The sequence below is a fragment of the Haemaphysalis longicornis genome, unplaced genomic scaffold, assembly GCF_048455015.1.
Source record: "Haemaphysalis longicornis isolate Haplotype H1 unplaced genomic scaffold, Haemaphysalis longicornis Haplotype H1 scaffold_13, whole genome shotgun sequence".
In the NCBI taxonomy this organism is placed as follows: domain Eukaryota; kingdom Metazoa; phylum Arthropoda; class Arachnida; order Ixodida; family Ixodidae; genus Haemaphysalis; species Haemaphysalis longicornis.
Genome location: NW_027526233.1, coordinates 89,886,811 through 89,900,400, shown reverse-complemented (window position 1 = coordinate 89,900,400; position 13,590 = coordinate 89,886,811). Strand labels below are relative to the sequence as shown.

Here is a 13,590-nt window from a genome sequence, read left to right as displayed (position 1 = left end):
CGCGTGGGCTGGGGGACCTTCCACGTGAGAACTCAGCATTGCTACGGCGGTTCGGCGACTGGTATGGGTAGGGTGACGGCGAACGGTTGAAACGGGCTGGTCGACGGCTGGTGTTGGACAGGTACTCTTCGATCTCCGATGGGCGCTGGCCAGTTCGGGGGCGGGGTGCGTCGACGGAGAACCCTCGCAAACCGAGCCTCCTGTAGGGGCAGCGACGGTAGACGTGGTCGGCCTCTCCGCAGTGGTAGCACAGCGTACGATTGTCGGACGTTCGCCACACGTCGGTCTTCCTTGGGGCAGGGGGTTGCGCCGCAGGTGGTCGGGCCGGCGAGAGGGGGCGACGGTACGGAGCCTCGTGACGATAGGGTGCAGATGGGCGAGGGCGATGTACAGCAGCCGCGTAGGTCATGGCTTGCGGCTCGCGAGGTGCTACTGGCGTCGTTGAAGTTCCCAGCGCTTGCTGCACTTCTTCTCTAATGACGTCGGTAAGAGAAGCGACTTGTGGTTGCGGCGGCGTCGGGAGCAGTTTCCGCAGCTCCTCTCTCACTATTTCGCGGATAGTGTCGCGTAGTGAGTCGGAGTTGATAGCGCTGGCACCAAGCGTCTCCGAAACCAGCGCATTGATTGGGCGGTCGTACTGCCTCGTTCGGATTTCGAGCGTCTTCTCCATCGCGGCGGCCTCAGACGCGAATTCGGACACGGTCTTGGGGGGGTTGCGAACAAGGCACGCGAAGAGCTCTTGCTTCACACCTCGCATCAGAAACCGTAGTTTCTTTTCTTCCGTCATTCCTGGGTCCGCACGGCGGAAAAGTCGCTTCATTTCCTCGACGAAGATTACGACTCCTTCGTTCGGGTGTTGCGTTCGAGTTTCCAGTAAAATCGCAGCTCGTTCTTTTCTCACCACGGTCGTGAAGGTCTTAAGGAACTCGCTTTTGAATTGCGTCCAGTCGGTCAAGGCGCTCTCGTGGTTTTCAAACCAAGTTCGGGCTGCATCCTCCAAGTAAAAGAAAACATGCCGGAAGGTTTCTTCATCGTCCCACCTGTTGAAGATCCGCACGCGCTCCAGCTTCTCCAACCATTCCTCTGGATCTTCAGCGGGGGCTCCCCGGAACGATGGCGGTTCCCGGGGCTGCTGCAGCATGATTGGCGACGTTGTTTCTTGTACCATGGTGTTGGTTGCAGCGTTCCTTTTCTTGGGCCCTTCTGGCATCAAACCGAACTCGGGCGGTAAATCTTGCAGGCGGGGGCTGGCTCTTGTTGGACTGGCTTGGCGGCTTTTCGAGGTTGTAGTGGGCATGAAGGGTGCGTACCCAGCACCTCTACCAGATGTCACGAAGCCAAGGACGACGCAGTTGTCTTGCAGGAGAAACAAGTTTATTGGAGCGAACTTGTGCTCCCCTAACAACTCAAAAGAATACAGAGGCGGCGAAGCAGCGGTCAACAAAGTGACTTGCGTCAGCGAGCGTCGCAGAATCGAATGCTCCGGCGTCCGCACTGCAGGCTTTTTATCTTTCGGCGCGCGTGGTTCTCGAAACGTCGATTCACATCGAGAACATAGTAGATCCAAGAAGATTATTCTGGGCTGTTCACGTTAGATCGGAATGCTCTCCCTATCACGACAGATAACACATGCGGCACAGAAAGAAAGAATGGAACACGCGCTTCCCTTGGCGCAGAGATAACACAGACCGGCGCAGCCGGGCGGTAAAAGCAAAACACAAATAAACAAACCCAATGTATGGTTCGCGGCAATATTACGTCTATAGCCTTTTTTAAAGCTGAATGCAACTGAAAACCGTAAAATATTCTCCATAAAAGTTTCAGCATTTTTTCCGTCAGCAGCTTTCATGTTTGCTACTTTCCATATTTACGTTTCTCCTGCTTTTCCTAATGACAGTTTTTCTTCTGGTACGAAGGTGCATAACCAAAAACGAAAAGTTTTTCTGTAAACCTTTAGATACTATACAATTGTTAGAGAATATTTTTCTATAAATATGGCAGCTTAAACTGAGTATATTTGCATTTAGAAACATTAAAATCATTTTGAATTGATCATACATTTGTATCTGTTTTTAAGCAAAGCTACACATGGAATACGAAGTGCACCGCAGAGGAGGGCTCTGGATTAGCTTCGGCCACTTAGGGACATCTTATGTGCACTGAAATCACGGCACATAGACATTTTCGCTTCCACTTTGCATTTCAGTTTTTTCACTGTGCACTTTTATTAAAGCTGGAAATGAAGTCTTGGCTAAAAAAACCAGAGATCCCTTATATAGATGCTACAGAGAATCTTCGCAGCCAAATATTGCTTGAGCACTTAAACTAATCACTGGTCAACAAACTCATGAAAGTATGGATAGTCATCCCTTAGATATAGTTGAAAAAATACAATGCAGGTGACAAAATTAAAATGACAGCATATTGGTGGTTTTATTTTCAAATGATAAGAAATAATGGCATGAATTAAAGTGAGCACAAACCGAAGGACCACGATATTAGCCCTACATTCCAATTTGAAGCTAAATAGCAGCTTTCAACTGTACATAGGCCAAACACGCAATGAGACAACCATTTAGAGACAAAAATCATACCTTGGCCATTAAAAAGCTGATTTAGTTGACAAAAACTGACCACAACCAATTCCAATTGCTGGACTAGATACAGTTGGATAAATACAGAGCAACATCAAATAAAAATATACACTTCCTGTAAAAACACGCATCATAAATATTAAAGGCTACATATATATGAATATGGGCAAAGCAGCCTAATGAAGCAAGATGGGCTTCATTTAAAATACGGCACATGTGTAGCCTCTGGTTAGAATGAATACGAATTTTGTTTTTGTCTATAACTAGTATCTTAACATTTATTCAAATTCTCAGAACAAATTGCTGCCCAGGTGCAATTAAGGATGGTAATGGCGAACTCTGCACAAGTAAAGGATTGCGGTAAGACTTAGACCATCATTCCATTCTTTAACAGAAGCAGTAACTATTGAAGTTTCAAGGATGAAAAATAAAACTACAAAAAAACATTTTGTTTTTAGTGCTTGGACCTAATGGCTGCAAATTAGGCTTTACCACAGCTGGAATGTGTATGTTGCCTTTATTACGACCCTTCGCTGGAGGAAAGTTGTCAAATATCATGGTTGCCAGCATCGTAACAGCATTTTAGCCTGGCACAAAGTTATATCCAGAAACATGGATAAATTTTATAATGCCTGTATTACACCAAACGGAATGTATATGTACGATAAGAAGCTAAAGCTAGGCATATCCAAACTTTGGCCCATTTTCTAAATCAATAATATGTTGGCTGTACAGCACAGCCCACCAATGCATAAGAAAATCTGTAGATGAATTGTGTTTATTCTTCTGGCGGTTGCTCTTTTGGTCATGGCTTCAGACATTAAGAGTCTGACGCCACAACCAAACAAAAATGGGTAATGGGTAGGATATTCAATTCGAGAATTCGAGGTAATATTTCATTCGCCCCTTCAATACATCAAGGCAGATGCAGATGGGCCACCAGGTGAAAGGAGAGACAATAAAGATAGGGCTAGATTTGTTGACTGGCGGCGTTGAAGAAGCGAAAATTTTTTGGTTGCCATTCAATCAGTGAATAGGACATTTGATGCGGTGTATCAAGCTGCTAAAGTAGCCATTTTCTCCAGCTCTGTGATACAAGTCTTCTTTCTTTAACGCAAAGGTCGGTAGGAAGCTAATGGGGGAAATGTCAGTGGGAAACTTCGGATGAGATAATCGCAACAGTCGAGGAGAAACACTGGTAGGATTTGCAGAGATAAAAAAATTGAGGTTAATGAACACATTCTTCTACAAAAGAAACATCAGGAAATGGACTTGGGAAGGTATCGACGGTACAATTAAAAACAAAATCGACGTCATTATAAGTGACTATACGTGTATCGTCCAAGACGTAGAAGGGCTAAGTAAGATTCGGAGTAGCGATCACAGGAAGGATAGGTGCAAGATAAGGCTGAATCTTAGAAGAGAAAGAACGAAACTCCGGAAAACTAAGAAATCCCGCGTGGCATCGGTCTTAGGCCAGATCGCAGGAGCTTAAAATAACTCTTCAAAACAAATTCTCGCTTTTGAACGAGCAGGAGGAAATCAGTGTAGACAGGCTAAATGACAACCTAACGACGGCTTTTGGTGAATGAGCAGCAGCTGTGGGAGAAGCAACATGTTGAGAACAAATTGCAAAACTAACTAAAAAATGAAGGATCTGATCGCCAAACGTAAGAACATGAACGTGTCAAGAACGGAAGATCAGATTAGACTTAATTACCCGAGTTGTGGAAACTGAATACCAGAAATAAAACAAAATTCGTGCTTATAACATGCACTCGTCGAGGAAACACTGCAAATAGGGGCAAGCCTAAAAGCAGCTAAGCGAACGCCATTTATCGGCAAAGACAGGATGTACGCACTCAGAGACGAGCAGGCTAACATAGCGCACAACTTGGATGAGATAATAAAGTTAGCAGAACGATTCTACACCAGACTATATGCCAGCGACGTTATACCAGGGGATACTGGTCAGAGGGCAAACGTAACTTGCGATGTGCCCCTAGTTAGTAAAAAAGAGGTAAGAAAGGCTCTCAAGGTCATGAAAAGAGGAAACGTTGCAGGTGACGACGGCATAACCGTAGATCTTTTGAAGGAGGAGATATTGTTCTGGAAAAGCTCGCTGTTATATTTTCAGAAACCTCGAGGAATCAAAAAGCGCTCACAGCCTGGAAAAATGCCAACATAATTCTGATTCAAAAGTAAGGAGATCCCAAAGACCTCAAGAATTACAATCAATCTGTTTATCAAAGTTATAGTTAACAGCATAGGTTACAGCCTGGATTCCCATCAACCCAGAGAGCAGGCTGAGTATAAGTAAGGACACTCAACCAAGGATCACACCCATATCAACCAAGTGATAGAAGGATCTGTCGAGTACACTAAACTCCTTTATCTGGCATTTATAGATTACGAGAAAGCGTTTGATTCTCTTTTCAGCGCAGCCATTTTAGAAGCACTAAAAGACCAGGGAACAATGGAAACCTACATATGACTTCTAGAAGACATATATGGGGGACGGACGGGCAGAATAACCCTCCACAAGCAACGCGATGCATTTCCGCTTTGTAAGGGAATAAGACATGGACATACCACTCTCCAAAACTATTCACGACTTGTTTGGAGGGCGTGTTTTCAAAGCTTGACTGGGGAAACACAGGATTAAGGATAAACGGAGAATACTTGAGCCATTTGAGGTTAGCTGAAGATACAGTCTTGCTGAGTGAGACTGCAGAACACGCGGAAAGAATGTTTGAGGAACTACAATCACAAAGCATGGCCGTGGGGATCAAAATAAATATGAATAAAAATAATTTAATGAGGAATAAGCATGCGAAGAACATCTTTTTCAGTTAGGAAACGAAACGCTAGACGAAGTAACCTAATGTACCTACCTGGAACAGATGGTTAGTGCTGACCCCTAACCATGATAGAGAAATCTTGCGCAGAATAGGTATGGGCTGGGGAGCCCTTAGCAAGCACTCCCAAATAATGGAAAGTAAGCTACCTCTGTCACTCAAAAGAAAATTCTACAACCAGTACATGCTGCTGGTGATGACACACGGAGCTGAAACTTGGCGCCGTACTAAACGACTACAGTACAAATTTATATCGGCTCAACAAACCATGGAATGAATAATGTTAGGAATAACACTCAGGGACAAGAAACGAGCTACCTGGAGCAGAGAACCCGGATCAGACAACGGTTAAAGGTCAATGGAAGAGGCCCCATTCCTGCAGTGGACCTGAGCAGGCTGATGATGTTATTTTGTAAACATGTCATGCTTGCCGTGCGTAGAAGAGCCAGAAGAAGCGTTCTGCGAAATTGAGTAGTATGACCCTCTAATGCCCAATGTATCATATAAGATACGCAATCTTTCGGATTTTTTTACTCCCACCTGTGCCTTTGGATGGCCAAAAAACGCCAACTGATAGCTTTGTGATACCTCCCAGCGTTCTTTTAAAAAACTAAGATACCATAACTGGCTGCATGAAGTCCCACATGTAGTTTGAAATACAGCGCTCTCCATCGTAAGCGTGCTTGGTGGGTCTGCTTTTTACCTGCTTTTTACGGGTGTATGATACACTTTTTTACGGGTATGTGACACATTATATACCTACTTTTAAATGTAGGTATACATATACCTACATATAAATGGCTATATGACACCTTATATACCTACATTTTATATGTAGGTATACATTTCCCCACTTTTTATGTGTATATGACGGAGTATGTTTTTTGATAACCTCGGGAGAAAATAAAATTCTTTGCGTTTCTTGATTATTTGAGCCCCGAATTATAATGTAACGAAGCATTAAATCTTTTATCTATTATTTGCTTTGTCTGGGACTTACAGGGCTAACTGGAAGTAGCATCTTGTGTCGGGTATTGTTCTGTACAAAATGGTGAGCTTACTTGACTACTACGTTCTTTTTGTGAGAACTAGGAACAGGAAGGCATTGCCTGTATTTCATATCATGGTGAACTGAATTGCTGGCTCAGCCGACTTGAGGTTACCCAGAGAATTAACTGAGACTAATGAATGCAGAAAGCAAACCAAGACTGGACTCTGCCTTTTTTTATTTTTATCACCGGTATGCCTACTATGATTCTGTAGATTTTGTTCTTCGACACAGGGCAAGAACTGTAAGCCCAAGAGAAAAAAGATAGAAATAAAGATGGAAGGAAAGCCTATTGCTGGACTAAAAAAACGGCTACATCCAGTTTGTTCTATGCGACAGAAGTTCTCTTCATCGAAGTAGCGACAACCAGGAAATTTAATTCCTTTAACACCGCTGGTCAAAAACTTTTCCCCCGATCTCCATCTCCTACCTTCAAACCTCCTCTACCCAACGACCCACCTACACCTGTTTATTGTATTGTGGCGGCGCCCCAGCAGCTTGCGTCGTCTGCTGCCGCAAACGGGCACGCTCCAGGAACGATGACGCTGGGGCTGAGCCACTAGTGGCGAGTGCTGTCCACGCGCTTGCGGTGCGCGCTGGGCACGAGCGGGGAATAAAGCGGGGCCCTCAGTTTGGGTCCACGGCGCTGTAGCGTGCAGACGTGTGTTTTCTCATCTCTCTGTCGCCGTCGCGACATTGGTGACCCGGACGTTGCAGCGGAGCCACGTACTCAGAATGGACCCTCCCCGCGACGCCAGCGGTCCTTCTGTGTCCTCCGCTGCCTCTTCACCTGGCATCTCCGCCGTCGCTTGCCGTTTGCCCCCTTCAGCGCTAAGCACCCCGACGTGTGGTTCCTTCAGGCCGAGGCAAGCTTCCGAGTGAGTCACATCACGTCGCAAGAGACCCGCTTCAACCATCTACAACAGTCACTGCCTATTGAGATCGCGGTTGAGGTTCGTGACATCCTTGCCAACCCGCCTACCACGAACCCTTACGACACGTTAAAGGCTGCCATCTTGAGCCGCACGAGCCCTTCGGAACGGCAGCGTTTCCAGGGGCTGCTTTCTGCAGAGGAGTTGGGTGACCGTCGACCTTCGCAGCTCCTTCACGAACTGCAAACCCTGCTCGGCGACGCACCTTCTGCCACGGACTCCCGTTTGTTGAAGGAACTGTTCCTGCGACGGCTCCCCTCTTCTGTGCAGATGATCCTCGCGACTGCTTCTGACCTTCTCTTATCCGCGTTGGCCGCGCATGCTGACAAGATAATGGAAGTCGCCATGTTGCATCCGCCTTTGTCCACGGTGGCATCCGCTCAATCTTTCGACCATACCACCGTGGCGGCGCCTGCTACTCCTTTGCCCTCGCCGCTATCCGACGACCTCGCCGCTCTCCGAGAGCGCATGCAAAACTTGGAGGAGCTTGTCGCCTCGGCTGGTTACAGCTCGCCGCCGCCTCGCAACCCTCGAGCTCGCCGGTTTTGCCCTTCTCGCCGTACCCCGTCTCCGCAAGTATTTCGCCAGCAAGGCACAACGCGCCAGCCACCTCAACACCCTGATTCATTGTGCTGGTACCATCGCCGCTTCGGTGCAGCGGCGCAACGTTGCACCCGTCCTTGCGGCTGGCCGGGAAACGGGACGAGGGATCGTTAGCGGCGGCGACCGATTCCCAATCCAGCGACAGTCGCCTCTTCTACATCACAGATGCAACCAGTGGTCAACGTTTCCTAGTTGACACTGGTGCTGAAGTGAGTGTGCTCCCCGCTAATTCCTGTGACCGCACTCAAGCACCACTGTGCCATCTCCAAGCTATTAACAAGTCCAGCATTCCCGTGTACCGAAAAAAATCCCTGATGTTAAACATCGGCCTACGCCGTGCGTTCCGCTGGATTTTCCTCGTGGCCAACGTGAGTCACGCCATTCTAGGAGCCGATTTCCTTTCGCACTTCGGCCTCCTGGTTGACATGGCCCGAAAAAGAATCCTGGACGCCACAACCGGCCTTTCTGTCATCGGCAAATCGTCTCCAGTCCATCCGTTCGCATTCACGCTTCTTTGCGACCTACCCTCTCCGTACCGGGAATTACTGAAAGAGTTTCCTTCCCTGACTGCCCCTCCAGACTGGACAAAGCCAGTGAAGCATGACGTCGTTCATCAGATCATCACCACCGGTCCACCTACGCACGCCGTGGCGCGTCGACTGGCTCCAGAGAAACATAAAATCGCGGAACAGGAATTTCACCACATGGTTGAAATCGGCATTGCTCGCCCGTCATCGAGCAACTGGTCCTCGTCGTTACACATGGTCCCGAAGAAATCAGGAGACTGGCGACCCTGTGGTGATTACCGCTTCTTGAACGTGGCCACTGTACCCGACAGGAACCCCCTACCTAATATACAGGACTTCACCAATAACCTCAGTGGATGTACCATCTTTTCAAAGCTTGACCTCCAAAAAGCCTACCACCAAATCCCCGTAGCCCCGGATGACATCCAGAAAACTGCCATCATTACACCGTTTGGCCTCTTCGAATTCACTCGGATGCCTTTCGGGTTACGCAACGCAGCTCAGACTTTTCAGCGCTTCATAGACGTCGTCCTCCATGGTCTGCCTTGCCTTTTGTTTTCGCCTACATAGATGACGTTCTTGTCGCCAGTTCATCGCTATCTGAGCACCTGCCCCATCTGCGGATAGTTTTCGAACGCCTAGCAGAGCATGGCCTCATCCTTAATAGCGACAAGTGTGCGTTCGGGTTGCCGTCGTTGCAGTTTCTCGGTCATTTCGTTGACTGCAATGGAATTCGCCCTCTGCCAGACAAAGTGAAGGCCATAATCGACTTTCCCCGACCTGAGTCCTTGCGCCAACTGCGCCGTTTCCTAGGGCTGGTGAATTATTACCGACGGTTCATCCCGGAATGTGCGGCCATTGTTCAACCTCTCGAAACTTTCCTTCAAACTTCCAAGTCTCCCGAGTGCAGTCTTGAATGGTCTGAAGCCGCTGATCGCGCATTCGCTACCGTCAAGGAGCGCCTGGCCTCTTCTACCCTCCTCGTGCACCCGCGCCACAACGCTCCCACAAGCCTGATGGTAGATGCTTCCCACTGTGCGATTGGAGGTGTACTTCAGCAGCACATCCGCGGCAGCTGGCACCCGCTCGGTTTCTTTTCGAAGAAGCTTTCTCCCACTGAGCAACGGTACAGCACTTTCGGACGGGAACTCCTGGCGGCATACCTCGCTGTGAAGCATTTCCGCTTTTTCCTCGAAGGCCGCAGCTTCGTGATCTTGACCGATCACAAGCCTCTTACGAACGCCTTCAAGTCATCGAAGACTACATATTCTCCCCGAGAGACGCGACATTTGGCTTATCTTGCAGAGTTTACGACGGACATTCGGCATGTCAATGGAGTTAACAACATTCCAGCCGACGCCCTTAGCCGTATTTCCGCCATACAGCGCTCCGGTTTCAGTTCTCAGGAGTTGGCCCAAGCCCAAAGCGATGACGAGAAGCTCCGAACTCTACGTTCTTCAAACAGCTCCTCTCTGCAACTCGAGGACATTCTATGCCCTGATTCGGGAATCAGCATCGTTTGCGACATTGACCCGGTCTCAGGCCGCAGACGGCCGTACCTTCCTGCGTCTCTCAGGCGCATTGCCTTCAACTCTATTCACCGTCTCTCTCATCCTGGAGTTCGTGCCTCACGGCGTTTGATTGCCGAGAGATACGTCTGGCCGGGCATGAATACTGACGTACGCGCCTGGGCCCGTTCCTGCCTCGCCTGCAAACAATGCAAGGTCTCTCGGCATACCACATCGCCTCTGGCTACTTTCCCACTACCGGAGTCAAGGTTCTCCACAATTCACGTGGACCTTGTTGGCCCACTACCACCATCTAAGGGCTGCCGCTACATCTTGACAGTGATCGACCGTTTTACCCGCTGGCCGGAGGCTTCTCCAATCGACGATATTACGGCTGAGACTGTTGCTTCCACGCTTATGTAGACGTGGATCGCCCGTTTTGGCGTGCCGTCGGAGATTATCACAGACCGTGGCCGCCAATTTGAGTCCACACTCTTTCGCCGCTTGACATGCCTACTCGGTGTTACTCACCTAAAAACAACGGCCTATCATCCTCAAGCCAACGGCATGGTCGAGAGGTTTCATCGTCAGCTCAAGGCCTCGCTGATGGCTCACGAATCACCTGAGCAGTGAGCAGATCACCTTCCTCTTGTGCTGCTAGGATTGCGCACTGTCATCAAAGATGATCTTGGTTGTGCCGCATCCCAAACGGTCTACGGCACGTCTTTGCGATTACCGGCAGACTTCCTGGTCCCTCCACCGCCTCAAGATAACCCTTCCTCTCCTGGCCCATCCTACGTAAAGGATTTAACCCGGTTTTTCAGCTATATCCGTCCCCAACCGCCACGGCCGTGTTCTACAAAACCCACTTTTATTCACCCAAGTCTTTCTGTCAGCCAATACGTTTTCATCCGTGTCGACAGTGCCCGCCGGCCACTTCAACCGCCCTACACCGGCCCTCATCTCGTCATTTCACGCAGCGAAAAGACGTTTACAGTTCGCTTTAACGGCCGCGACACTGTCGTTTCCATCAATCGCCTCAAGCCCGCTTTCACCGAGGCTGAACCGCCTGCCTTCGACACCACCATCCACCACTCCACCCTGAACACCACCACTCTCCCCTCCGTTCGCAGCCCCACCCGCGAACATCCCAGCGCAAAGACTGTCCGTTTTGCCGACACTCCGTCTGAAGAGGGGGGGGGGCTATGTGGCGGCGCCCCAGCAGCTTGCGTCGTCTGCTGCCGCAAACGGGCACGCTCCAGGAACGATGACGCTGGGGCTGAGCCACGAGTGGCGAGTGCTGACCACGCGCTTGCGGTGCGCGCTGGGCACGAGCGGGGAATAAAGCGGGGCCCCCAGTTTGGGTCCACGGCGCTGTAGCGTGCAGACGTGTGTTTTCTCATCTCTCTGTCGCCGTCGCGACAGTATAAGAGCGCCAGCCAGGCAACACCACGTATTTTCATATTGAATGCATTCTCGACACCCACAAACCCACCTAATCTCTAAGATGACTGATGCCATGACCAAAATCACTGTCTAATACGAAAAGCCACAACGAATCTTTAATAAAATTTCTTGTGTGTAACTCCCCCCACAAATACATCGTGGAAACTCCAAACTTGTCGGAAAAAACATTGGCAGCAGAAAAGCAACGTATGAAATCAGACATACAAGTGAATTAGATGAACACTGCGAGAAATCAGATCGCCACACTGACTTCGAAGACGTGCAGGTGATAGAGACCGCAAAACGAGTTACTCAGGGGCCTTCCTTGATTTAGTGCACACCCAAGCAAGCCGGGAAAGGATGAACAGATATGTAGGTGCCCTTCCCCCTATTTGTGCCTTCGACTTCGTCCCGCTGCAAAAAAAAACTTGCTCATAAATTACTGCTCTTGGTCAAGCCTAGACAGTCCTAATAAAGGAGCCAAGTATGTTCCGAAACGTTGGGAAAGCTTAGGAAAAGGCCCCTTGTGGGAGTACTATATTTGTTTTTAACGAAGGCAAAGAAAAATGCACGGCAAAGCGCTGACATCAACTTTACTTATTGCCAAGGAGTTACCTGGTGTTCCTCCATGGTGACATCACTATACGAACCAAAAAATACATTTGTTTTGCATTAAGCAAGTGGTTTTAAACAAGGTGTTGAATTTCCTTATTTAGGCTGCCTTAATGAACACAGTAGCACTCTATTACAGTCAGAAATTCATTACGGGACTCCTGGCATACCTATAGTTGCAATAAAAATAGAACAAGAAATCAATGGATACTCTACAACGTACAATAACACAAAGTATCATGTGCGAGTAGACGAACTAATACACTGCCATAGAAGATCATCATCATCAAGGCAAAATGATAAAAACCATGACTACTGCGCACCCATTACTTATCTCATACTTAATCACAGCGCGAAAGACGATACAAACAGAAGAATAACCACAGAACAAGCGCTAACTCTCCACTGAATTTATTGAAAACCCGCCACAAACATTTATACAGAAGGTAAACAACGCCGCGCGTGTCAAAGTAGCATACAAAAACAAACAATACCAGATAAAAGAAAAAAAAACATGAACTGCACCTTTTTATCAGTAAGCATCACTGAAGGGTGGCTCACGCACTTTTCGCCTCTCGTGATATTGTGATAGGCTTCAACTATCTCGCGGTGTAACTGCTTCGGGTGCTTGGTAACAATATTAGGTTCCTCAAACACCGGCTGGCAGCCGCACGTGTGGCAGTGTGAGGGCAAAGGCGGTCGCGGACGTTTGTCGAAGGAAACCGCATGCTCTCGCAATCTCGTCCTGGGGTTATTCTTCTATCTGTCCCGTATTTCGCGCTGTGATTAAGTATAAACACCTACCAACTCGCCCAACTTTCAACTGTGCTACTTATCTCCACTAATTCATTTCTTAAGAGCTCGTGTGCTTACCCGCAAGTTGGTTGGGTAAGCCCACTTCACAGGCTTTTGAATTTGCAGGTCGGCATTTTTGCGTTAAGCAAGTGGCACGCACACAAAAAAGTTTGAATTTCAGTAGCAGTCCGCCTTATTTTTTATATTGGTTAAATGTGTGCCCAAAAAATAATTTGTTACGTCCATATTCTGTTTGGGTGGAGGGTTAGTTTTTCACTTTAAGTTTACCATTCGCTGATCAATATTTCTCCTCTTCACGTTCCCTAGGTGTCTGCTGTGCATTAAAATTATAATTTGTCTATGAGAGAGCGGCTGAAGAAATAAAGTAGCTGCGGTATAACACATCTAAACCCAGTTATTACAGGCGGAAGCAACGGCTATGCACATAGTGTTTCATGAGAGTTAGCCTTTTCTGGAGAATTCGGAGCGTAGGACCAGCTGTATTTGTTGGGCGATTGGATTCCCTATTTCGCTCGCACTGAAGGGCACGCATAGATAGCTCGGCGGTGACCATCATTGGCGAGGCTATGGGACACGAGGCGGCGTAACGGCGGCTAAACACTAGCCTTGTCATTTGGTTCGCTTGAGGTGAAGCAGAAGCACATAC

At 48.2% G+C, this 13,590-nt stretch overlaps 1 protein-coding gene across 3 annotated transcripts in view; it reads left to right on the top strand.

Moving 5' to 3' along the window:
• LOC144164386 (eukaryotic translation initiation factor 2-alpha kinase 1-like) overlaps nt 1-13,590 on the top strand; it is a 357,352-nt gene that overhangs the window by 157,752 nt on the left and 186,010 nt on the right. The gene's annotated exons all lie outside the window — the stretch shown is intronic.